Source organism: Hordeum vulgare, chromosome 3H (assembly GCF_904849725.1).
Source record: "Hordeum vulgare subsp. vulgare chromosome 3H, MorexV3_pseudomolecules_assembly, whole genome shotgun sequence".
NCBI lineage: Eukaryota > Viridiplantae > Streptophyta > Magnoliopsida > Poales > Poaceae > Hordeum > Hordeum vulgare.
This window is the reverse complement of record NC_058520.1, coordinates 426,670,182-426,697,410: the sequence shown is the minus strand read 5'-3', so window position 1 is coordinate 426,697,410 and position 27,229 is coordinate 426,670,182.

The window sequence follows — 27,229 nt, the reverse complement described above, 5'->3', positions numbered from 1 at the left end:
AATTTATTTGGTTTCCCTTTTATCATTTACTTTCTGGTTTTTGAAAATAGGAAAGAGATATCTTTTAATTGGAAATAGATCGGTGGCCCATTAACACTCTCCAAATCTGGCCCGACAGGATCATCTTCCTCCTCACGTTCTCCTTCCTCACGTCACAGGAAACTTCCATAGCCATGGTGAGAGGAATCTCCACCTTCCCGATCTCCTTGCTCCTTCCTTCTCCGAGCACCCCGAGACCCTAAAAATAGTCCCCCTCAACCTCCTCTCCCCATTTTCCCCATAGCCCAGCCCCTCCCCTCGTTGGAACGCAGCCCCCACCTCGCCGGAGTTCGCCTCCAACAGGAACTCACCGGAGCTCTTGCTGCTCCCTCCCGTCGCCCCCACGCCCCGCCGACGCCACCAACCTTCGGCCCGAGCCCTCCTCCATCGCGTGGACCCCTCCACCGCCTCGGCCGGCCACCGGAGCAACCTTCCCGCTGTCTTCTCCAACTCCGGCGACTAACTCCGGTGAGATTCACGAAATCCCGTATTGCAGTTTTTTCAGAAAATTGCAATCTTAGAAAATTCATATCTATTAGTCTATAACTCCGAATTAGGTGATTCTTTTTGCATTGGATCACAAATTTTATGTAGTTTCTGTAGATATATAATTTGTCTATGTTTGGATTTATAAAATTTGAATTTCATTAGATTTGATTTAAATCTTGTTTTGCTTATACCGGGAGTTTAAAAATAGCTTTTTAAATTAATTCTTTTTGCTAATGTTTCCTACTGATTATATCTTTGAGTAGTTTAAGTTTCAATTTTTTGTAAATAATTTTACTTGGGGTTTTTACCAAAACAGATTCTGTTTTATTTTTTTAGGATTATGGTTATTTCTTTTTCTATAATTGTTTTTAAATTATTTTATTTTATATTTCAGAAAGTTTATATTTTGTTTCTGTTAGTTAAAAGTTGGTTTTCAACAAATTTTTATTTTTATTTTTATTTGTTATCATGAAATCAATTCTAGTTCTCTAATAACTTGCAATTGATTTCTCTACTGTTTCAACTCCCATTTGAAAATACTTTCAAAATAGTTTTATGTAAAATACTTTATTTTATCTTGGTTAAATTTATATCTTAGTTCTCTGTTATTTAATGTTTTATTTTCAGTTAGAACAAAAAAAACTATTTAGTGTTTGGTGTAGTAGAAGACTCCTAGTTTTAGTTGAAGTTTCTTTCGGGTTCTTATTCGCTCTCTCTTTTGTTTTGATTGCTAGAATGATTGCTAGTATGAGTGCTTATGTGAATGATATATTATATAGATTTGATCGGAGAGTGACGAATAGTCTATCAAGTTATTTCTCGAGAACGATAATTCTTCTTCATCAACCTCACCACGCAAGTCATTTGATCATGTATCACCTATGTTTTATGCATCGTAGTTCTACCATCCTATGCCCAATTGCATGCTGAGTAGGTACTTGGAAATTATGGTTACATATTCTAGTATCATGTGGTAGGCACCCAACAACCCCGTTACTTGGCCCGGGACGACAAATTTCATATTGCTATGCTTGAGTAGACGGGATTCTGGTTGAGAGTTTATCACGAGTGATGCGAGATGACCCGGGATGCTGGAGACGTGCCATGACATCTTGCGGAAAGCTTCACCCAGGCTCAAAGAGATGGACGGAGGCTTGAAGACCCAAGGCTTACCTGCACAGCCACAAGTCATTATGGGCTCTGGCTTGGTTGGACAACGCGGCGACTCTGGACAGGCGGTGCTAGCAGATGTAGAAGAATGGTAGGATTGGATGGGCACCGACAGGGATTCAGAGGGACCCATTGAAAGACCATGTTTTGATCATCCAGTCTTCAAACACCCTGAAGTGCGAGGACATACTCGGAGGCGATCAAATCTTGTGGGGAACATGTGCAAAACTCTGCAGAGTACTCAAACCCAATCGATTAGCCGTGTCCACGGTCATGGACAACTTGAGCCGAAGGCATTGAAATTTTCCTGAACTCTCAACACAGTTTAATAATGATGTGGGTAATATGACAACTTGGGTATGAGAACTGGTTGGCGGAACCTTCTCATTAACAACCAACAATGTAGTAAATTTTTCTTTTAGCCCTCTCTTGTTGTAGGAGAAAACTTGCTTTTCGCTAAAAACTTATAGCCCCACCTGCAACATATGCATATAGTATAGATGACATTTTACCCCCTCTCATATGTGACTTGCCAGCATATTCAATATGCTGACCTACACGGCTGCAACGTCTTATGTTGCAGATATTTCCTCGATGAGTAAGAGTACGATTCAGGGTTACGGTCCACACTCAACTTGCCGTTGGTGTTTATTGGGACTCCACTCCCTTGACTGCTTCCGCTGAGATTTTAAGCTATTTATCAGTTTTATGCTATTTACATGTGATTGCATTTTGATATATACATTGTTGTACTGTGTGTGCCAGCATACTGATCCAGGGATGGCACAGATACACAGAGGCTTGACTTGTTTTGAGTCGGGTCGCTACATTACTGCACCCCCATTAAGAATAAATACGTATCCAGGTTGCGACTTAGAGTCATCCGGATCTATGTCAAAGCTTGCGTCGACGTAACCCTTTACAACGAGCTCTTCGTCACCTCCATAAACGAAAAACATTTCCTTAGTCCTTTTCAGGTACTTCAGAATATTCTTGACCACCGTCCAGTGATCCACTCCGGGATTACTCTGAAAACTATCTGCCACACTTATGGCCAAGCTGACGTCTCGTCTAGTGCATAACATTGCATACATGATAGATCCTATGGCTGAAGTATAGGGAACATAACTCATCTGTTCTTCATCTTCCGAAGTTGCTGGGCACAGAGTCTTACTCAATTTTATACCTTGTAATACTGGCAAGAACCTTTTCTTGGACTGATCCATTTTGAACTTCTTCAAAACTTTATAAAGTATGTGCTTTGTGAAAGTCCTATATGGCGTCTCAATCTATCCCTATAGATCTTAATGCCTAGAATTTAAGCAGCTTCTCCTAGGTCCTTCATAGAGAAACTTTTCTTCAAGTAATCCTTTATGCTCTCCAAAAACTCCACGTTGTTTCCAATTAGCAATATGTCATCCACATATAATATTAGAAATGCCACAGAGCTCCCACTCACTTTCTTGTAAATACAAGATTCTCCAACCACTTGTGTAAACCCAAATGCTTTGATCACCTCATCAAAGCGCTTATTCCAACTCCGAGATGCTTGCACTAGTCCATAAATGGATCGCTGGAGCTTGCACACTTTGTTAGCATTCTTTGGATCGACAAAACCTTCGGGTTGCATCATATACAACTCTTCCTTAAGAAAACCGTTAAGAAACGCCGTTTTGACATCCATCTGCCAGATTTCATAATCGAAAAATGCAGCTATTGCTAACATGATTCGGACGGACTTAAGCATCGCTACCGGTGAGAACGTCTCATCGTAGTCAACTCCTTGAACTTGTGAAAAAACCCTTTGCCACAAGTCGAGCTTTATAAACGGTCACATTACCGTCTGCGTCCGTTGATACGTCCATTTTGCATCATGTTTTCATGTTGATATTTATCGCTTCTTTGGCTGTTATTTCACTTCACGGTACTATTATTATGCCTTTTCTCTCTTATTTTGCAAGGTTTACATGAAGAGGGAGAATACCGACAACTGGAATTCTGGCCTGAAAGTGGAGCAAAGTTGATATACCTATTCTGCGCAACTCCAAACGCCCTGAAAATCAACAGGGATTTGCCCCCCAATTTATCAAAAATACTAGGCCGAAGAAGTGCCAGAGGGGCACCAGGGGGTGCCCACAAGCCTACACGGCGCGGCCACCCCCCCAGTCCGCGCCATGGGGGCTTGTGGGCAGCCCACTGGCCCACTGGCACCCTCTTTTGCTATATGGAGGGTTTCGTCCAGGAAAAATCACGAGAGAGCTTTTTCGTGGTTTCGCCGCCGCCACGAGGCGGAACTTGGGCAGAACCAATCTAGAGCTCCGGCAGGACGATCCTGCTGGGGAAACTTCCCTCCCAGAGGGGGAAATCGTCGCCATCGTCATCACCAACACTCCTGTTATCGGAGGGGACTCGTCACCATCAACATCTTCATCAGCACCATCTCATCTCCAAACCCTAGTTCATCACTTGTAACCAATCTCCGTCTCGGGACTCCGATTGGTACTTGTAAGGTTTCTAGTAGTGTTGATTACTCTTTGTAGTTGATGCTAGTTGGATTATTTGGTGGAAGAGATTATGTTCAGATCCTTGATGCTACTCATTACCTCTCTGATCATGATTATGATTATGCTTTGTGAGTAGTTACTTTTGTTCCTGAGGACATGGGATAAGTCATGCTAATAATAATCATGTGAATTTGGTATTTGTTCGGTATTTTGATATGTTGTACGTTGTTTTTCCTCTAGTGGTGTTATGTGAACGTCGACTACATAACACTGTTGGGGAACGTCGCATGGGAAACAAAATTTTTCCTACGCGCACGAAGACCTATCATGGTGATGTCCATCTACGAGAGGGGATTTCCGATCTACGTACCCTTGTAGATCGCACAGCAGAAGCGTTAGTGAATGCGGTTGATGTAGTGGAACGTCCACACGTCCCTCGATCCGCCCCGCGAACCGTCCCACGAACCATCCCACGATCCGTCCCACGATCCGCTCCGATCTAGTGCCGAACGGACGGCACCTCCGCGTTCAGCACACGTACAGCTCGACGATGATCTCGGCCTTCTTGATCCAGCAAGAGAGACGGAGAGGTAGATGAGTTCTCCAGTAGCGTGACGGCGCTCCGGAGGTTGGTGGTGATCTAATCTCAGCAGGGCTCCGCCCGAGTTCCGCAGAAACGCGATCTAGAGGAAAAACCGTGGAGGTATGTGGTCGGGCTGGCGTGGCAAAGTTGTCTCAAATCAGCCCTAATACCTCAGTATATATAGGAGGGAGGGAGGGGAGGAGGCAGCCTCAAACCCTCAAGTTTTGGCCGAAATTTGAGGTGGAGGAGTCCTATTCCAATCCTACTTGGAGTAGGATTCCACCTTCCCACTTGGAAACTCTTTCCACCTTGTGTTTTTCCCTTCTCAAAACTTATGGGCCTTAGTGGGAACTTATTCCAGCCCACTAGGGGCTGATTTATATCTTCCCATAGCCCATGAGACCCCTTGGTGCGTGACACCCCTCTCGATGGTCCCCGTCACCCCTCCCGGCACTCCCGGTACACTACCGATGAGCCCGAAACTTTTCCAGTAACCAAATGAGGTCATCCTATATATCAATCTTCGTCTCCAGACCATTTCGGAAACCATCGTGACGTCCGTGATCTCATCCGGGACTCCGAAGAACATTCGGTAACCAACCATATAACTCAAATATGCATAAAACAACGTTGAACCTTAAGTGTGCAGACCCTGCGGGTTCGAGAACTATGTAGACATGACCCGAGTGACTCCTCGGTCAATATCCAATAGCGGGACATGGATGCCCATATTGGATCTTACATATTCTCCGAAGATCTTATCGGTTGAACCTCAGTGTCAAGGATTCATATAATCCCGTATGTCATTCCCTTTGTCCTTCGGTATGTTACTTGCCCGAGATTCGATCGTCAGTATCCGCATACCTATTTCAATCTCGTTTACGGGCAAGTCTCTTTACTCGTTTCGTAATACAAGATCCCGCAACTTACACTAAGTCACATTGCTTGCAAGGCTTGGGTGTGATAATGTATTACCGAGTGGGCCCCGAGATACCTCTCCGTCACACGGAGTGAAAAATCCCAGTCTTGATCCATACTAACTCAACGAACACCTTCGGAGATACCTGTAGAGCATCTTTATAGTCACCCAGTTACGTTGCGACGTTTGATACACACAAAGCATTCCTCTGGTGTGAGTGAGTTATATGATCTCATGGTCATAGGAACAAATACTTGACACGCAGAAAACAGTAGCAACAAAATGACACGATCAACATGCTACGTCTATTAGTTTGGGTCTAGTCCATCACATGATTCTCCTAATGATGTGATCCCGTTATCAAGTGACAACACTTGCCTATGGTCAGGAAACCTTGACCATCTTTGATCAACGAGCTAGTCAACTAGAGGCTTACTAGGGACAGTGTTTTGTCTATGTATCCACACATGCACTGTGTTTCCAATCAATACAATTATAGCATGGATAATAAACGATTATCATGAACAAAGAAATATAATAATAACTAATTTATTATTGCCTCTAGGGCATATTTCCAACAAACACTTCACCATTATTTGGGCCTAGAGGAAGGCATTGGGAAGTACTAAGTAGATGATAGGTTGCTAGAGTGACAGAAGATTAAACCCTAGTTTATGTGTTACTTCGTAAGGGGCTGATTTGGATCCACTAGTTTAATGCTATGGTTAGACTTTGTCTTAATTCTTCTTTCGTAGTTGCGGATGCTTGAGAGAGGGGTTAATCATAAGTGGGATGCTTGTCCAAGTAAGGGAAGTACCCAAGCGCCGGTCCACCCACATATCAAACTATCAAAGTAACGAACGCGAATCATATGAACATGATGAAACTAGCATGTCACAAATTCCCGTATGTCATCGGGAGCGTTTTTCCTCCTATAAGACTTTGTACATGCTTGTCCCTTGCTACAAAAGGGATTGGCCACTTTGCTGCACCATTTCTACTTTTGTTACTTGTTGCTTGCCACGAATCATCTCACCACACAATCACTTGTTACCGACAATTTCAGTGCCTACAAATTTTTCCTTGCTGAAAACCACTTGTCAGATCCTTCTGCTCCTCGTTGGGTTCGAAACACTTACTTATCGAAAGGACTACGATTGATCCCCTATACTTGTGGGTCATCAAGACTCTTTTCTGGCGCCGGTGCCGGGGAGTGAAGCGCCTTTGGTAAGTGGAAGCATGAATGGTTTCTCCTCAACCTGTTGCACCTACTGAAAATATTTGCTTTGAATTTCCTTCAGGTATGCTTGAGAAACTGCTGGCTAATCCTTTTACAAGAGATGGAAGATCACATCCAGACTTGCATCTAATCTATGTAGATGAAGTTTGTGGTTCATTTAAGCTTGCAGGTGTGCCCGAGGATGAGGTCAAGAAGAAGGTATTTCCTTTATCTTTGAAGGATAAGGCGTTGACATTGTATAGGCTATGTGATGATACTGGATCATGGGACTACAATCGGTTGAAATTGGAATTTCATCAAAAGTTTTATCCTATGCATTTAGTACATCGTGATCGAAATTATATTTACAATTTTTGGCCTCGTGATAGAGAAAGCATCGCTCAAGCTTGGGGGAGGCTTAACTCAATGTTATATTCATGTCCCAATCATGAGCTCTCGAGAGAAATTATCATTCAGAACTTCTATGCTCGGCTTTCTCTTGATGATCGCACCATGATTGACACTTCTTGTACCGGTTCTTTTATGAAGAGAGATATTGAATTCAAATGAAATTTATTGGAGAGAATTAAACGCAACTCTGAAGATTGGGATCTTGAAGAAGGTAAGGAGTCAGGTATGAATTTCACTTTTGATTGGATTAAATCCTTTGTTGAGACAAATACCTTTAGTGACTTTAGCGCTAAGTATGGACTTGACTCTGAGATAGTAGCTTCATTGTGTGAAACTTTTGCTGCTCATATTGATCTACCCAAAGAGAAGTGGTTTAAATATCATCCTCCGTTAGAAGTCAATGTAGTTAAAACCACTCCAGTTGAAGAGAAAGTCATTGCCTATAATGATCCTGTGGTACCCAGTGCTTACATTGAGAAACCACCTTTCCCTGTTAGGATAAAGGATCATTCCAAAGCTTCAATTGTGATACGTAGAGGCTATATTAGAACACCTACACCCCGTGAGAAAATTAGAGTTGAACCTAGCATTGCTATTATCAAAGATCTTCCGTCTGAAGAAGTTGAGGGACATAATATTCACTTCTGTGAAGATGCTGCTAGAATTGCTAAACCTCACGTTAGAGACAAACATAGGCCTGTTGTTGGCATGCCTGTGGTTTCTGTTAAGATAGGAGATCATTGTTTTCATGGTTTATGTGATGTGGGTGCTAGTGTTAGTGTAGTACCTCAATCCTTATATGATGAAATCAAAGATGATATTGCACCTATTGAGATAGAGCCCATTGATGTCACTATTCAGCTTGCCAATAGAGATACTATCTGCCCTCTGGGAATTGTTAGGGATGTTGAAGTCTTGTGTGGTAAAACGAAGTATCCTACTGATTTCCTCGTTCTTGATACTACACAAGATAGCTTTTGTCCCATCATATTTGGTAGACCTTTTCTCAATACCGTCAATGCTCATATTGATTGTGAGAAGCAAACTGTCACTGTTGGCTTTGAAGGTGTGTCACATGAGTTCAATTTCTCCAAGATTGGTAGACAACCTCATGAAAAGGAGTTGCCTAGTAGGGATGAAACTATTGCCTTAGCCTCTATTGCCGTGCCTCCTACTGATCCCTTAGAGCAATACTTGCTTGAGCATGAAAATGATATGCATATGGATGAAAGGGATGAGATAGACAGAGTTGTCTTAGAACAATATCCTAACCTTAAGAATAACTTGCCTGCTGAACTGCTTGGGGATCCACCCCCACCTAAGGGTGATCCTGTGTTTGAGCTTAAACAGTTGCCTGATACTCTTAAGTATGCCTATCTTGATGAAAAGGAGATATATCCTGTTATTATTAGTGCTAGCCTCTCAGAACATGAAGAAAAGAAGTTACTAAAAACTCTGAGGAAGCACCGTGCTGCTATTGGATATACTCTTGATGATCTTAAGGGCATCAGCACTACGCTATGCCAACACAAGATTAAAACCGACCCTGATTTCAAACCAGTTGCTGATCATCAAAGGAGATTGAATCCTAAGATGAAAGAGGTAGTGAGAAAAGAAACACTAAAGCTCCTGGAAGCAGGTATCATTTATCCTGTTGCTCATAGCGATTGGGTGAGTCCGATGCATTGCGTTCCTAAGAAGAGAGGCATTACCGTTGTCCCTAATGATAAGGATGAGTTGATCCCACAGAGGATTATTACTGGCTATAGGATGGTGATCGATTTTAGGAAATTGAATAAAGCCACTAGGAAAGATCATTACCCTCTGCCTTTTATCGACCAAATGCTAGAAAGGCTGTCCAAACACACACACTTCTGCTTTCTAGACGGTTATTCTGGTTTCTCCCAAATACGAGTTGCACAATCTGATCAGGAGAAAACCACTTTCACCTGCCCTTTCGGTACCTTTGCTTATAGACGTATGACTTTTGGCTTATGCAATGCACCTGCCACATTTCAAAGATGTATGATGGCTATATTCTCTGACTTTTGTGAAAAGATTGTCGAGGTTTTGATGGACGACTTTTCCATTTACGGGTCTTCCTTTGATGATTGCCTCAGAAACCTTGATCGAGTCTTACAGAGATGTAAAGACACAAATCTTGTCTTGAATTGGGAGAAGTGACACTTTATGGTTAATGAAGGCATTGTCTTAGGATATAAAATTTCCGAAAGAGGTATTGAAGTCGATAAGGCTAAGGTTGATGCAATCGAGAAAATGCCATATCCCACAGATATCAAAGGTATAAGAAGTTTCCTTGGTCATGCTGGTTTCTATAGAAGGTTCATTAAATACTTCTCTAAGATTTCTAGGCCTCTTACCAATCTCTTGCAAAAGGATATTCCTTTTGTTTTTGACGATGATTGTGAGGAAGCCTTCGAAATTCTTAAGAGGGCTTTGATAACTGCACCTATTGTTCAACCACCTGATTGGAACTTGCCTTTTGAGATCATGTGTGACGCTAGTGATTATGCTGTTGGTGCTGTTCTAGGGCAAAGAGTTGATAAAAAGTTGAATGTTATTCACTACGCTAGTAAAATTCTAGACAGTGCCCAGAGAAACTATGCCACTACGGAGAAGGAATTTTTAGTAGTCGTGTTTGCGTCTGAAAAGTTCAGGTCTTACATAGTTGATTCCAAAGTCATTATTCACACTGATCACGCTGCTATTAAGTACCTCATGGAGAAGAAGGACGCTAAACCTAGACTTATCAGATGGGTTCTCTTTCTACAAGAATTTGATTTGCACGTTGTCGACAGAAAGGGTGCTGATAACCCTGTAGCAGATAACTTGTCTAGGTTGGAGAACGTTCTTGATGACCCACAACCTGTTGATGATAGCTTTCCTGATGAGCAATTGAATGTCATCAATGCTTCATGTAGTGCACTGTGGTATGCTGATTATGCAAACTATATCGTTGCCAAATATATACCACCTAGTTTCACATACCAGCAAAAGAAGAAATTCTTATTTGACTTGAGACATTACTTTTGGGATGATCCTCACCTTTACAAGGAAGGAGTAGATGGTGTTATTATACGTTGTGTACCTCAACATGAACAGGGACAGATCCTACAGAAGTGTCACTCCGAGGTCTACGGAGGACACCATGCGGGAGATAGAACTGCACACAAGGTATTGCAATCAGGTTTCTATTGGCCCACTCTCTTCAAGGACGCCCGTAAGTTTGTCTTGTCTTGTGACGAATGTCAAAGAATAGGTAATATTAGCAAACGTCAAGAAATGCCTATGAACTATTCACTTGTCATTGAACCATTTGATGTTTGGGGCTTTGATTATATGGGACCTTTTCCAAAATCCAATGGGTATACTCACATCTTAGTTGCTGTTGATTACGTCACTAAGTGGGTAGAAGCTATCCCCACAAGTAGTGCTGATCACAACACCTCTATCAAGATGCTGAAAGAAGTTATCTTCCCTACATTTGGAATCCCTAGATATCTAATGACCGACGGTGGTTCACACTTCATTCATGGTGCTTTCCGTAAAACGCTTGCTAAGTACGATGTCAACCATAGAATTGCGTCTCCCTATCACCCTCAGTCCAGTGGTCAAGTAGAGCTAAGCAATAGAGAGATTAAACTGATTCTGCAAAAGACTGTAACTGGTCTAGAAAGAATTGGTCTAAGAAGCTCGATGATGCAGTGTGGGCTTATAGAACCGCCTATAAGAATCCCATGGGCATGTCTCCGTACAAAATGGTGTATAGGAAAACATGTCATTTACCTCTTGAGCAAGAGCATAAAGTTTATTGGGCAATCAAAGAGCTCAACTTTGATTTCAAACTTGCTGGTGAGAAGAGGTTATTTGATATTAGCACGCTTGATGAGTGGAGCACTCAGGCATATGAGAATGCCAAGCTTTTCAAAGAGAAGGTTAAGAGGTGGCATGATAAGAGGATACAAAAGCATGAGTTCAATGTAGGTGATTATGTCTTGCTATATAACTCTCGTTTAAGATTCTTCGCAGGCAAGCTTCTGTCTAAATGGGAAGGTCCCTATGTTGTTGAGGAAGTATATTGTTCCAGTGCTATCAAGATCAACAACACGGAAGGTAATTGTCCGAGAGTGGTAAATGGGCAGAGAATCAAGCATTATATCTCAGGTACTCCCATAAATGTTGAAAGCAATATCATCAATACCATAACTCCGGAAGAATACCTAAGGGATATTTATCAACCTATTTCAGACTCTGAAAACGAAGAGGTATGTGATTCAGTAAGAAAACAAAGTCCAAAACTTTCCAAGTAGGAATTTTTCTCCGTTTTGGAATATTTGAAAAAATACAAAAAATGGAAGTAGTGCGGAAAGTGCGCGAGGAGGCGACAAGCCTGCACGGCGCGGGCCCACCCCCTGGCCGCGCCGTGAGGGCTTGTGGCCACCTCATCTAGGCCAAGATTTCTTCTCAGGATTCAGAGGGGGAGAGCTATGTGGATAATTACCTTGCTAACTCCAAGGTCTATGGAGACTTTGATCCTTATGGCTGGACCTCTGATGAGGAAGAAGATTATGATCCCAAGGAGAAGGAACAAACGAGTTCCGATGAAGAGGAGGCTCCTCTTCCTCAACCTGGACGCACGCATGTGGAGTTCAAGAAGTTGAGCCTCCCTGACTCAAGGAAGAAGCCTAAGATCTTGTTTATCCCTTCTCGTTTCTTGTAGGAAAGTAAGCAGGAATTATGCCAAAGGGTGTTGAATCTTGAAGAGGAAAATGATGATCTGAGGGAGCAGAATTTTATGCTCAAGTGGAAATTAAACAAGCTCAATACCTCTTCAACAACTCCACCACCTTCACCACCAAAGGAAGACAACTGCGCATTGGTATGGGCAATCCCCTTGGCTTTTGACAAGCTTGGGGGAGTTGCCCCGGTATCGTATCACCATCACATCTTTTGCCTTTACCTTTTTTTAGTTTTCCTTTTCAGTTTTCTTTTTCTCTAGTAGTTTAAAAGTCTTAGCGTTTTAGTCTTGAGTTTTGCTTTGTGTCACCCCTGATGTATTCTAGCTCATGAGCCATATAATAAAGAGTGTATTAGTTGAAGGGATTTGCCTCTTGCCATGATCAATAGAGTGAGAATAGAACAAAAAGCATGAAAGATCATGTAATGATCTTATGGGAAGTGATGGCTTCACATATAAAAAGAATGAGGATTGAAACTTGTTGAGGGTAGGCAAACGTAGACCTTGGTCATTGTTGCAATTAATAGGAAGTGATAAAGAAGGAGAGGTTCACATATAAATATATCATCTCTGACACCATCTATGATTGTGAACACTCACCAAACTATTGCATGCCTAGAAGTAGATGTTGGACAAGGAAGACAGCATAATGAATTGTGTTTGCTTGGCTCTGAACAATGTTATATGACTAGAGATTCCTTAGCATGTGACGATTGCTTCCACCTCATATTAGCCAAAACTCCCGCACCAAGTAGAGATACTACTTGTGCATCCACAAACCTTCAAACCAGTTTTGCCATGAGTGTCCACCATACCTACCTATGGATTGAATAAGATCCCTCAAGTAAGTTGTCATCGGTGCAAGCAATAAAAATTGCTCTCTAATATGTATGATCTATTAGTGTGTGGAAAATAAGCTTTATACGAACCTGTGATGAGGAAGACATAAAAGCGACGACCTGCATAATAAAGTTCTTTATCACAAGGGGCAATATAAAGTGATGTTCCTCCGCACTAAGAGGACACACATTCAAACCTCAAAAGCGCATGACAACCTCTGCTTCCCTCTGCGAAGGGCCTATCTTGTACCTTTACTTTTTGCCCCTGAAAGAGTCATGGTGATCTTCACCAATTCCTTATTTCTCCTTTATCTTGGCTAACATCATATGCTTGGGAAAGATCTATATTCATATGTCAACTTGGAGGTAGGCATTCATGAATTATTATTGTTCACATTACCCTTGAGGTAAGCGGTTGGGAGGCAAAACTATAAGCCCCTATCTTTCTCCGTGTCCAGCTGAAACTTTGATATCATGAGTACCACGTGAGTTGTAGCAATTGTAGAGAATGAAAGAATGATTGAGTATGTGGATTTGCTTTACAAGCTCTTATTTGACTCTTTCTGATGTTGTGATAAAGTCCAATTGCTTCAATGACTAAAGGCTATCGGTTGTTACTTCTCAGTAAGGTTCTTGATCCATGCCTTACTTTGTGAATAAATTATCACTTTAGCATGAGAGATTATATGTTGGTATTGCTGTTCTGATCATGATCATGATGCATGCATGTTCGTATCTTGTTTTGTCGACACCTCTCTCCCTAAACACGTGGACATATTTATTGAGCTCGGCTTTCGCTTGAGGACAAGCGAGGTCTAAGCTTGGGGGAGTTGATACGTCCATTTTGCATCATGTTTTCATGTTGATATTTATCGCTTCTTTGGCTGTCATTTCACTTCATGGTACTATTCTTATGCCTTTTCTCTCTTATTTTGGAAGGTTTACATGAAGGGGGAGAATACCGGCAACTGGAATTCTGGCCTGAAAGTGGAGCAAAGTTGAGATACCTATTCTGTGCAACTCCAAATGCCGTGAAAATCAACGGGGATTTTTTTCCCAATTTATCAAAAATACTGGGCCGAAGAAGTGCCAGAGGGGCACCAGGGGGTGCCCACAAGCCTGCACGGCGCGGCCACCCCCCAGGCCGCACCATGGGGGCTTGTGGGCAGCCCACTGGCCCACTGCCCCCCTCTTTTGCTATATGGAGGGTTTCGTCCAGGAAAAAAATCAGGAGAGAGATTTTTCATGGTTTCGCCTCCGCCACGAGGCGGAACTTGAGGAGAACCAATCTAGAGATCCGGCAGGACGATCTTGCCGGGGAAACTTCCCTCCCGAAGGGGGAAATCGTCGCCAACGTCATCACCAACACTCCTCTCATCGGAGGGGACTCGTCACCATCAACATCTTCATCAGCACCATCTCATCTCCAAACCCTAGTTCATCACTTGTAACCAATCTCGGTCTCGCGACTCCGATTGGTACTTGTAAGGTTGCTAGTAGTGTTGATTACTCTTTGTAGTTGATGCTAGGTGGATTATTTGGTGGAAGAGATTATGTTGAGATCCTTGATGCTACTCATTACCTCTCTGATCATGATTATGATTATCCTTTGTGAGTTGTTACTTTTGTTCCTGAGGACATGGGATAAGTCATGCTAATAATAGTCATGTGAATTTGGTATTTGTTCGGTATTTTGATATGTTGTATGCTGTTTTTCCTCTAGTGGTGTTATGTGAACGTCGACAACATAACACTTCAACATTATTTGAGCCTAGAGGAAGGCATTGTGAAGTAGTAAGTAGATGATGGGTTGCTAGGGTGACAGAAGCTTAAACCCTAGTTTATGTGTTACTTCATAAGGGGCTGATTTGGATCCACTAGTTTAATGCTATGGTTAGACTTTGTCTTAATTCTTCTTTCATAGTTGCGGATGCTTGCGAGAGGGGTTAATTATAAGTGGGATGCTTGTCCAAGTAAGGGCAGTACCCAAGCGCCGGTCCACCCACATATCAAACTATCAAAGTAACGAACGCGAATCATATGAACATGATGAAACTAGCATGACAGAAATTCCCGTGTGTCCTCGGGAGCGTTTTTCCTCCTATAAGACTTTGTCCAGGCTTGTCCCTTGCTACAAAAGGGATTGGGCCACTTTGCTGCACCGTTGCTACTTTTGTTACTTGTTGCTTGCTACGAATCATCTCACCACACAATCACTTGTTACCGACAATTTCAGTGCGTGCACATTTTTCCTTGCTGAAAACCACTTGTCAGATCCTTCTGCTCCTCGTTGGGTTCGACACTCTTACTTATCGAAAGGACTACGATTGATCCCCTATACTTGTGGGTCATCATCCGTCTTCGTCTTAAAGATCCATTTGTTCTCAATAGCCTTGCGGCCTTCAGGTAGTACTTCCAAAGTCCACACTTTGTTCTCATACATGGATCCTATCTCGGACTTCATGGTCTCCAGCCATTTGTTGGAATCCGGGCCCACCATTGCTTCTTCATAATTTGCTAGTTTAGTGTTGTCTAACAACATAATTGATAAGACATGATTACCGTACCACTCACGAGTAGTACCCGATCTTGTCGACCTGCGAGGTCCGATAGGAACTTGATCCGAAGTTTCATGATGATCATCATCAACTTCCTCCTCAATCGGCGTTGCAACGACAGGGGTTTCCCCTTGCCCCGTGCCACCATCTAGAGGGATTAGAGGTTTGACAACCTCATCAAGTTCTATCTTCCTCCCACTCAATTCTTTCAAGAGAAACTCCTTCTCAAGAAAAGCTCCATTTTTAGCAACAAACACTTTGCCCTCGGATTTGAGATAGAAGGTAGACCCAACTGTCTCTTTTGGGTAATCTATGAAGACGCACTTTTCCGCTTTGGGTTCCAGCTTTTCAGGCCGAAGCTTTTTGACATAAGCATCACATCCCCAAACTTTAAGAAACGAAAACTTCAGTCTTTTGCCATACCACATTTAGTATGGTGTCGTCTCAACGGATTTTGATGGTGCCCTATTTAAAGTGAATGCAGCTATCTCTAATGCATAACCCCAAAACGATAACGGCAAATCGGTAAGAAAAATCATAGATCGCACCATTTCTAACAAAGTACGATTACGACGTTCGGACACACTATTACGCTGTGGTGTTCTAGGCGGTGTCAACTGTGAAACAATTCCACATTGTCTTAAGTGAGCACCAAACTCGAAACTCAGATATTCACCCCCACGATCAGAGCGTAGGAACTTGATCTTCTTGTTACGAGGATTTTCAACTTCACTCTGAAATTGCTTGAACTTCTCAAACGTTTCAGACTTGTTCTTCATCAAGTAGACATAACCATATCTACTCAAATCGTCAGTGAAGGTGAGAAAACAACGATATCCGCCGCGCGCCTCCACACTCATTGGACCGCACACATCGGCATGTATGATTTCCAACAAGTCACTCTCACGCTCCATTGTTTCGGAGAACGGAGTCTTATTCGTCTTGCCCATGAGGCATGGTTCGCACGTGTCAAGTGAATCAAAGTCAAGTGACTCCAAAAGTCCATCGGAATGGAGTTTCTTCATGCACTTTACACCAATATGACCTAAGCGGCAGTGCCACAAAAACATGGCGCTTTCATTGTTAACTCTAACTCTTTTGGTCTCAATGTTATGTATATGTGTATCATCGCTATCAAGATTCAATATGAACAATCCTCTCACAATGGGTGCATGACCATAAAAGATATTACTCATAGAAATAGAACAACCATTACTCTCTGACTTAAACGAGTAACCGTCTCGCAATAAACAAGATCCAAATATAATGTTCATGCTTAACGCATGCACTAAATAACAATTATTTAAGTTCATAACTAATCCTGATGGTAACAGAAGTGAAAGTGTGCCGACGGCGATTGCATCAACCTTGGAACCATTTCCCACGTGCATCGTCACTTCATCCTTCGCCAGCCTTCGCTTATTCCGCAGTTCCTGTTTCGAGTTGCAAATATGAGCAACGGAACCGGTATCGAATACCCAGGCACTACTACGAGAGCTGGTTAAGTACACATTAATAACATGTATATCGAATGTACCTGATTTTTCCTTGGCCGCCTTCTTATCAGCTAGATACTTGGGGTAGGTGCACTTCCAGTGACCCAGTCCCTTGCAATAATAATACTCTGTTTCAGGATTAGGCCCAGCCTTGGGTTTCTTTGTCGGATTGGCAACAGGCTTGCCGCTCTTCTTGGAGTTACCCTTCTTGCCTTTGTCATTTCTCTTAAAACCAGTGGTCTTATTGACCATCAACACTTGATGCTCTTTCCGGAGTTCCGACTCTGCGACTTTCAGCATCGCGAATAACTCGCCGGGTGACTTGTTCATACCTTGGATGTTATAGTTCAACACAAAGCTCTTGTAGCTTGGTGGCAGTGATTGAAGAATTCTGTCAGTGATAGCCTCTTGCGGGAGTTCAATCCCCAGCTTAGCTAGACGGTTTGAGTACCCAGACATTTTGATCACATGCTCACTGACAGACGAATTCTCCTCCATCTTGCAAGCATAGAATTTATCGGAGGTCTCATACCTCTCGATCCGAGCGTTCTTATGAAAGATAAACTTCAATTCCTGGAACATCTCATATGCTCCATGACGCTCAAAGCGACGTTGAAGTCCCGGCTCTAAGCCATACAAGACTGCACATTGAACTATTGAGTAGTCCTCCTTACGTGTTAACCAAGCGTTCTTAACATCTAGGTCAGCCGTAGCGGGTGGTTCATATCCTAGCGCAACATTAAGGACATAATCCTTCTTCCCAGCTTGCAGGTTGCATTTTCATTTTCTTCATATGATATGTTTCATGTATGCATGATTTACAAGACTCAGGGGGAGATCTCCATGATATAAATCATCAATGTGCATTTGTTGTGAAAAGAAAAATCCTCAAGATATGCACATCTTCAGGGGGAGTCTCTCTGAATCTTGATTTCAAATTCCTCAAATGAGTATTTACACTTCATATTTTTGATCACTGTTGAAGATTTAACCTAATTGTCATCAACCACCAAAAAGGGCGAGATTGTAAGTGCATCTAGTGCCCCTTAGTGATTTTGGTGGTTTGAAGACTTATAGGTTAAGTATCTAATGTGTTTGTGAGTGTACACAGGATCTATAAGTCATTGAGGAGTTTGAGATATTTGAAGAATATCGACCCCTAAAAATGTATGTCTTCAGTTGAAGAAATTGGTCTGAAGCTGAAGAAATGAATCGCGAGGAATCTGCGATGAAATTGATATTCCTCATGAAGATACTGATATTGAGGAATCCGGTGTGTCCTGAAGAAAATCACTCTGAAGAATTTGAAGCATGAAGATTTACACTTTCTGTTTTATTTTCTTCGCATTTGAGTAATAGGATCACCGTACTGTTAAAGGGGGTCGAAGTTACACTTTGGAATGAATTTCCTCATGATGCTCAACCCAAGCCTAATCCTACCAAAAGCCTCAAGTGAGGAATACGAGTGACATGAGGACTCTCACAGTTGAGGGTTCTGACCGTTTCAATAGCCACGCCAAGTCATTGGTCTTATCCACTCCAACGGTCATATTATTTAAGGGCATTAGTGTCAAATCATGTCGGGATGCTCCCAGGCTATAAATAGCCACCCCCAAACCCATTAGCTGGTTGGCTGCTCCGTTAGAAACAGACACTTGTCATAAGAGCAACCCAATTCCTCAGAGTCTTCGAGAGTAATTCATCAGTGAGGAAATACCCCATACACCGAAACCACAAACCAAACCTAGTGATTGAGCATCACTGAAGAAGTTGTTCCTGTGTGGGATTGAAGCCTTTTATCTTTGAGGACTGTGCATCCTCCAGACGGTTAGGCGTCATGGTCTAGAGCTTTCCAGCAGTCAATTGTGGATCGCCGGGTGACCAAGTTTGTGAGGGTTTGGAAGTCTGCCCTAAAGACTTACCACGAGTGTTGGGCGAGGACTGTGTGTCCTTAGCGCAAGGAGTATACGGTAGGGACTGTGTGTCCTTTGGTTTCAATACCAAGCCGCTCCAAACTAGATGTACGACTGTCACAGCAGTTGGAACTGGGTCATCAACGACTGCCTTCACTGAGAAACGGGTTCTAATTCCTCAACTCCTTACTTTCCTCGTATTATGTGTTGATGACTTTCACTGCGACTGTTTGAAGAATTTGCTGAAGACTTTCTCTGAATTTCCTCAACCCCAAATTCTTCACGTCACTTAATCCTCATCTGTATTCTGCATGCCTGCTCACAGTGCAATCTGTTTTCACATCGTTCACTCTGAAAAACTGCTGTTGTGAAACTTTGCACTTCTGATCCTTTACTGTTTCCGCTGTAAGTTAGTCATCAGTGAGGAATTTCCTCAAAAGGAATTTCCTCAGTGATGAAATTCTAAAAATCTCCTATTCACCCCCCTCTAGTCTATATAACACACTTTCAATTGGTATCAGAGAAAGGTACTCCCTTGTTCTGTGTGATTTTGGTTTAACCACCTGGAGTTTTAGTTATGTCGACTGCAGGCATGTTTAAGGTGACTGCAGCATGTCCTACCTACGAAGGAAAGAACTTTCCCTTCTGGAAGAACAAAATGCAAATGCATCTACAAGCTATTGATAATGATCTCTGGTATATTGTGGAACATGGCATCCCCATCATCTCTGCTAGTGTCTCTGCTGCTGATGCGAAGAAATTCAAGCAACTCGATTCTCAAGCGAAGAATATCATCTGTGGCCATCTGAGCCCAGGCCAGTTTGGAAGAGTAAGTGCTTTGGGCTCTGCAACACTGATTTGGGAGAGACTGTGCAAAGTAAATGAAGCAGTATCAACCCAGCGTGACTCTCGTGTTGATATTCTTCGCAATCTCTTCAATCACTTCAAGAGACATGACAATGAAAGCTGCCAAGACACCTTTGATCGCCTCACTGACATATCAAATGAAGTGCAAGCACTGGGAGCTCGAGACATCACTGATCACGAAGTTGTGAAGAAACTGCTGAGATCTTTGGATTCTCCATTTGATACTTTAGTTCTGATGATTCAAGAAAGACCAGACTACAAGATGCTTGATCCAGCTGATATACTTGAAAGGATAAATACTCATGAATTCCAGCTAGAAGAAAAGAGAGATCTATATGTACCAAGCTATTCCAGACCACGTGCACTGAAGGCTAGAGCAATTTCCTCATCTGAAGAAGAAGACACAGATGACAGCATTGGTGACTCTGAAGAATTTGGACAGGAGCTTGCAATGCTCGTGAGGAAATTCCACAGATTTACACGACGTGGACAGTTTGGTAAATCTTCAAGAAGAGACATGAGGAAATCAGAATCCTCATCTGAGGACTACAAGAAATGAACCTGCCACAAGTGCAAGAAATCAGGTCATTACATTGCTGATTGTCCCCGTTGGGGAAAGGAATCAAAGAAGAAGAAATACAAGGATGACAGTTCTGATGACTCGAAGAAGAAGAAGAAATCTTCAAAATCCTCATCTTCAAAGCCCTCATCGCACAAGAAGACTAGTTTCAGAAAGGCTCGGGAACTTATTGGCAAGGAAATGGACTCAGAGGCAGAATCAGAGGAATGTGATGAAGAAGAGGGTTCTGATGAAGACTCAGAATCCGGACAGGCTAGTCTTGCGCTGGCAACCACTTTCGTCAGCAAGTCAATCTTCAACCTTGAAGAAAATGATAGCACCATTCACACTGATGACTATGCTGATGACTTCGCTCCAACCTGTTGCTTCATGGAAAAAGGTTCAAAGGTACCAAATAATGCCTCCTCCCCTGATTCAAGTGACTGTGAACCTGATGATTATAAGAAACCCAGTTACAGTAAACTTGCTATCATTGCCACTAAACAACAAACTGCTCTAGAAAAGCTTCAGAAACTTCTAGATAAAAGTGATGATCTGTTGAATGATGAAATGAACCTTACCCAAATCCTCACTGAAGATGTGAAAAGTCTTCAGTCTAGATTTGATAATCTTCAGGATCGTTATGATACACTCCTCACTGATCATGAGAAGCTTTCCTATGAATTTCTTCAAAGGAAGCTTGATCTTGAGAAGCTGAGGATGTCTCATGATGATCTTCGTATGGAAAATGATTCATTACTAGCTCAACAGATCAGCGCTGGTCAAGTTGAATTCATTCCTCCATGTCTTAAATGCATTTAACGCGAAACTGCTAATTCCTCACCAGAATCATCAAATGCTACTATTGCTACAAATTCTTCAACTGCACCTGTTGTGTCTATTTCCTCACTTGAGGGAAACACAAATGTTACTGATGAAAATGCAGGGTTGAAGGAATTGTACATGACAGGCATATACAAAAGCCTCAAAGGACATCAAACCCTTTGTGATGTGCTCAAAAAGCAGATCTTGAACAGGAACCCGAGGAAAGAAGGAATTGCCTTTGAGAGGAAATTAAATGCTGATGGATCTTATTGGAAACCTGAGCAGTATCCCAAAACCACATGGGTTGTTTCTACTGGGCCTCCTTTTGATCCATCTAATCTAACTGGCTTTTCATGTGAGTTATCCTATTCCTCAGATGAGTCATTTGACTCCAACTATAAACTGTTAAAAAATCAATCTGGTGAAGTATTTGCTCGATATGTTGGAACTAACTGCAGGAATGGCCCTCCCTTGAGGAAAATCTGGGTTCCCAAAAGCTGTCTTGAAAATCTTCAGGTGAATGTCCTCATGACACCACCACTGAAGAATCCGAACCCCAGATCAAATTCCTCAGGAGGACCAAAGTCTTCAAGATGATCAAAATCCTCAACTGGTCAAAACTATGCTCGTACCCGTGCTAATGCATCTAACATGCACGGAAACTACAAGGAATATGAATATGAGCGTTACTCCTCAAATCATTATGTTCATAAATCCTCTAACCAGTTCTCTGCATATTCATATGAGTACTTTAACCCCCCTACTATTAAGAGAAGTGCATTGGCTTCAATGCCACCTTTCTCATATGGTGCTCGCAGGATGATGAATGCTTTGCCACCCCTTCAGATGTGGGTGGTGAAGAAATCGAACTAATCACTTCTACAGGTCAGGTCTCCACATGAAAATCATCATCTTAAAAATTTGCTGGAGACCTGAGGAAATTCTTGATAGGACGCAAGCTAATGATTGATGAAATAGAAATATTTCACACGTCCTTATATTTTTTCTATGACGAAATTCTTATCTGATGAAATCAATATCATATTCTTCAAATCTGAAGCATATGAGATGGTAAGCTGTACTAATTCATCTGCAGGATGACAAACCCAAGAATACTGAGTGGGTTCTTGATAGTGGCTGCACACATCACATGACTGGTGATAAAAGCTTACTGATGAATATGCCACTAACTTCATCACCTCTGAAGCAAATCACATATGCTGACAAAGGTAAAAGCAAGGTATTGGGACTTGGCAAAGTGGCTATTTCCAAGGATAGGCATATGGACAAAGTGATGCTTGTTGAATCCCTTGGTTTTAACCTAATTTCTGTCTCGATGCTTTGTGATCTTGATATGATTGTTATCTTTGGTAGATATAGATGTGTAGTCATCATGGAATCTGACAGATCCAAAGTCTTCGAAGGTGTAAGAAGAGGGGATTTGTACATTGTTGATTTCTCTATAGGTCCTCAACCAGCCACTTGCTTACTAGCAAAAACCTCAGAAGGATGGTTGTGGCACCGAAGACTAGGTCATGCAGGCATGAGGAATTTGCACACGCTCGCGAAGAAGAAGCATGTCATCGGCATCGAATCAGTCAAATTCCTCAAGGATCATCTCTGCGGTGCTTGTGAATCTGGGAAAATGACCAGATCCAAGCATCCCTCGAAGACTATCATGACCACCACACGTCCATTCGAATTGCTTCATATGGATTTATTTGGACCTACTCACTATGCCACACTAACCAATGCAGGATCTTTATATGGCTTCGTCATAGTTGATGATTATTCCAGATATACTTGGGTGCATATCATAGTGTATAAAACTGTAGTGCAGGAAATCTTCAAACGATTTTCTTCAAGGGCCTCGATGAACTTTGGCATCAAGATCAAACATATCAGGAGTGATAATAGAACCGAGTTCAAAACACTGGTCTTGATGAACTTGGAATTACTCACGAATTATCTGCTCCTTATACTCCTCAGCAGAATGGTGTCGTCGAAAGGAAGAACAAGACTCTGGTTGAAATGGCAAGAACTATGCTTGAAGAATATCAGACTCCTCGTGGCTTTTGGCCTGAAGCAATCAACACTGCATGCCATATCATCAACAGGGTATATCTTCACAAATTCCTCAAGGAAACCTCATATGAACTCCTCATTGACAAGAAACCCAATGTAAGTTATTTCAAAGTCTTCGGTGCAAAATGCTGGATTAGAGATCCTCACCATAGCTCAAAGTTTGCACCAAAGGCACATGAAGGTTTTATGCTCGGTTATGGAAAGGACTCGCACACTTACAGAGTCTTCAACAACTATCACAAGAAAGTTGTTGAGACTGTAGATGTGCGGTTCGATGAAACTAATGGCTCGCAAAGAGAGCGATTGCCTTCTGATCCACATAAGCTATCTCCTGAGGAAGCAATAAAGCTCAAACCTACCGAAGACATTGTCCCCACTGAGGAAATTGGTGAAGAAACGATCCCCATCACTGATGAAAATCAAGAAGATGCTCATGAGGAAATTGCACCAGAACCACTTCCTCAGCCCAGACAAAATCCTCAACCAGCTCATCCGAGGATTGCAAATGAAGTAGAACTTGACAAAATCCTCAAGGACATCAACGCGCCAGGTCCTCTCACTCGCTCAAAAGCTTCACACTTAGTTAACTTTTGTGGGCATTTTTATTTTGTATCCATCACAGAACCCTCAAAAGTTGCTGAGGCTTTTCTGGAACCGGAGTGGATCCAAGCTATGCAAGACGAACTTCTTCAATTCAAGCTGAATGACGTATGGGAGCTCATCAAACGACCAGATCCTCGCAAGCACAACATCATCGGCACCAAGTGGATTTTCTGAAACAAGCAAGATGAGGACGGTCAAGTGGTGAGGAACAAGGCACGACTTGTAGCCCAAGGCTACACCCAGGTTGAAGGAATAGATTTCGATGAAAGTTTTGCACCTGTTGCTAGACTTGAAGCTATTCGAATACTACTTTCTTATGCTAATCATCATAAGATCATCTTATATCAAATGGATGTGAAAAGTGCATTCCTCAATGGTAAGCTTGAGGAAGAATTATATGTTGCTCAACCCCCAGGTTTTGAGGATCCAAAGAATCCAGACAAAGTCTTCAGACTCAAAAAGGCTCTTTATGGTCTCAAGCAAGCCCCTCGGGCATGGTATGATACATTGAAGGAATTCCTCATGAAGAAAGGCTTCAAATCTGGTTCACTCGATCCAACTCTTTTCACTAAATCCTATGATAATGTGCTATTTGTGTGTCAAATATATGTCGATGATATCATATTTGGTTGTACTGACAAACGATACAGTGATAAATTTGCTTACATGATGAGTGAAGAATATCAGATGTCCATGATGGGGGAGCTGAAATTCTTCTTAGGTCTTCAAATTCGTCAACAAAGCAATGGAATCTTCATATCACAGGAGAAATACCTCAAAGATGTTCTGAGGAAATTCGACATGCATGAATGCAAAGGTGCCAAGACTCCAATGCCTACCAACGGCCACCTCGGCACTGATGAAAATGGTAAAGATTTCGATCAGCAGGTATATCGTTCTATGATTGGTTCTTTATTGTATCTATGTGCATCTAGGCCAGTTATAATGCTTAGTGTTTGCATGTGTGCATGTCTTCAAGCAAAACCGAAGGAATCACACCATAAGGCTGTGAAACATATTCTTCGATACTTAGCTCACACACCAACACTAGGATTATGGTATCCCAAGGGCTCAAATCTTCATCTGGTAGGGTATTCTGATTCTGACTATGCTGGTGACCGTGTGGATCGCAAGTCAACTTTTGGCACATGCAATTTCCTCGGAAGATCACTAGTTTGCTGGTCCTCAAAGAAGCAGAACTGCGTATCACTCTCCACTGCCGAAGCTGAGTACATTGCTGTTGGTTCATGCTGTGCTCAATTACTATGGATGAAGAAAACCCTCAAGGACTACGACATCAACATGAAGAATGTGCCTCTCTACTGTGACAATGAGAGTGCTATCAAGATTGCATACAACCCAGTACATCACTCGAAGACCAAGCACATCCAGATTCGTCATCATTTTCTTCGGGACCATGTCCTCAAGGGCAATATCCTCATCGACCATGTGAAGACTGATGATCAACTGGCATATATCTTCACTAAGCCCTTGGATGAGAAGAGGTTTTGCAAGTTGCGGTGTGAGCTAAATATCTTAGAATCTTCAAATGTTTTGTAAAAACATGCACACATCCTAACACTTATGCAAAATTGATGACTTAGATGTGCAACACATGATGAATCAATTTTCTTCAACTAATGAAGAATGTCACTCTGAATGTGAAGAAATCAACAAATAAATTGATTCTCAGGGCCCTACGACAATTGTACGCGGCGTCTGTAATCAACATTCTTATATGGTGGGTCAAGCCACCGCCCAATGTGAAATTCCTCAAGTTGATTTTCTTCAAATGTTCTATTTCCTCAAAATGTGTTTTTCTTCAAAACAACTGTTCTTCATTGTGATGATTTATCACAAAATCTTCAAAAACACTTGATGACTTTCATTTGACTAGATAGACTGTGATTTCAAGTCCTCAACAACATTAACTTATAGCTATTTCTTCAATTTGATATTTGTGCTAAGTGAATGTGATCGGACCCTACTTTCCCTCTATGCTATACTCATCCAGTCTATTCAATTCTTCATATGCGTTCTACTTGAAACTTTGTTCAAAATCCTTACTGCGTCCTTGTCAGCTGATGATTTTGTAACGAAAATCCTCAAATCTTCAAAAATTGTTTCTTTAATACACAGTAACTGAACCCCACTTCCCACGATCGGATAACCACGATCTCCACTATCTCCACCGCACTGTTCGGGAGCTACACGTGTCCTGCGGAGACGTAGAGGCAGGGGCTGTTTGGTCCGAAATTTTCACGCCAACAGTAACTTTTGGCTATAAATATGTCCTTATCCCCCTCGGCATACTCTTCTTCGCTCCATCGCTCTTCTGCCACAGCGAACACCACCGAACCCTAGCACCATCGCTGGTAGTCTCGTCGCCGGTGAGGAAGAGCTTCACTGCCTCGACTTCTCCGTCGACGGAACCACACCGGAGTCGGACCATCTTCGGCCGCCGCCGCCCTAGACGTCCTCTGTCGCCGGGTTAGGGTGCATTGGACACGCGACCGAAGAGCTTCTCCACACACACCTTTCTGTGTTCTTTGTGCGCACCTTCCAGGGTAAATAAATCCCATTTTTACCGCAAGTTAGATCTAAAATTTTACATCTTCTATGTGAAATCTGTTTTTCCTCAAGAATCAATAAGCACTTGATTCCTCAAACACTGCCTATCACCACATCATTGATGAACTATGCTAAGCATCTAAGATTTTCACGAGATTCCTCAATTGTGCGAATTTTCGGATCTGTACAACTCTGGAACCCAAGAACAGTATGCTTAGGCAAATTCCTCAACCACTGGTTATATTCCTCAACTGTCAAACTTTTTCATTTTCTTCAAATCTGAGAACACATATGACCTCTCCAAATTCCTCGCAACTATACTCTGTTCACAGGTACACACATGTCAGCTGATGAATCTCTCAGTTCTCATCACATTAACTCATTTGCAGCGTTTCTGGAAGAAAATCTTCAAGTCTCATCAGAATCCTCAAGAGTTCAATCTCATCAGCAAAATCCTCAGTTGAAGAAAATGGAGGATGACAGAAAACAGAAGGGAGGAAAGAAACTTGAGAAAAACACAGCTGTGGATATCCCTGAGGATATTTACTTGGACTATTGCATGCCTGATGAAAATGAGACAATGGCCAAGAGAAAGATACGGCTGCAGAAGATAGAACGCCGATGGGCGAAGGAATGGAAGGAATACAGATTTGTGACTCCCAAGTATGCGAAGAAATTTGCTCTGAAGCCCCCTGGCAGACGGGCCCCACTTGAGGATCATCAAGTAGCACATCCCTCAAGCATCATGACCATTGATGACTATCCAGATGAGAAGGAAAAGCATCTGGCTAAGCTCAAGAAGTAGGCAGAAACAACAGTG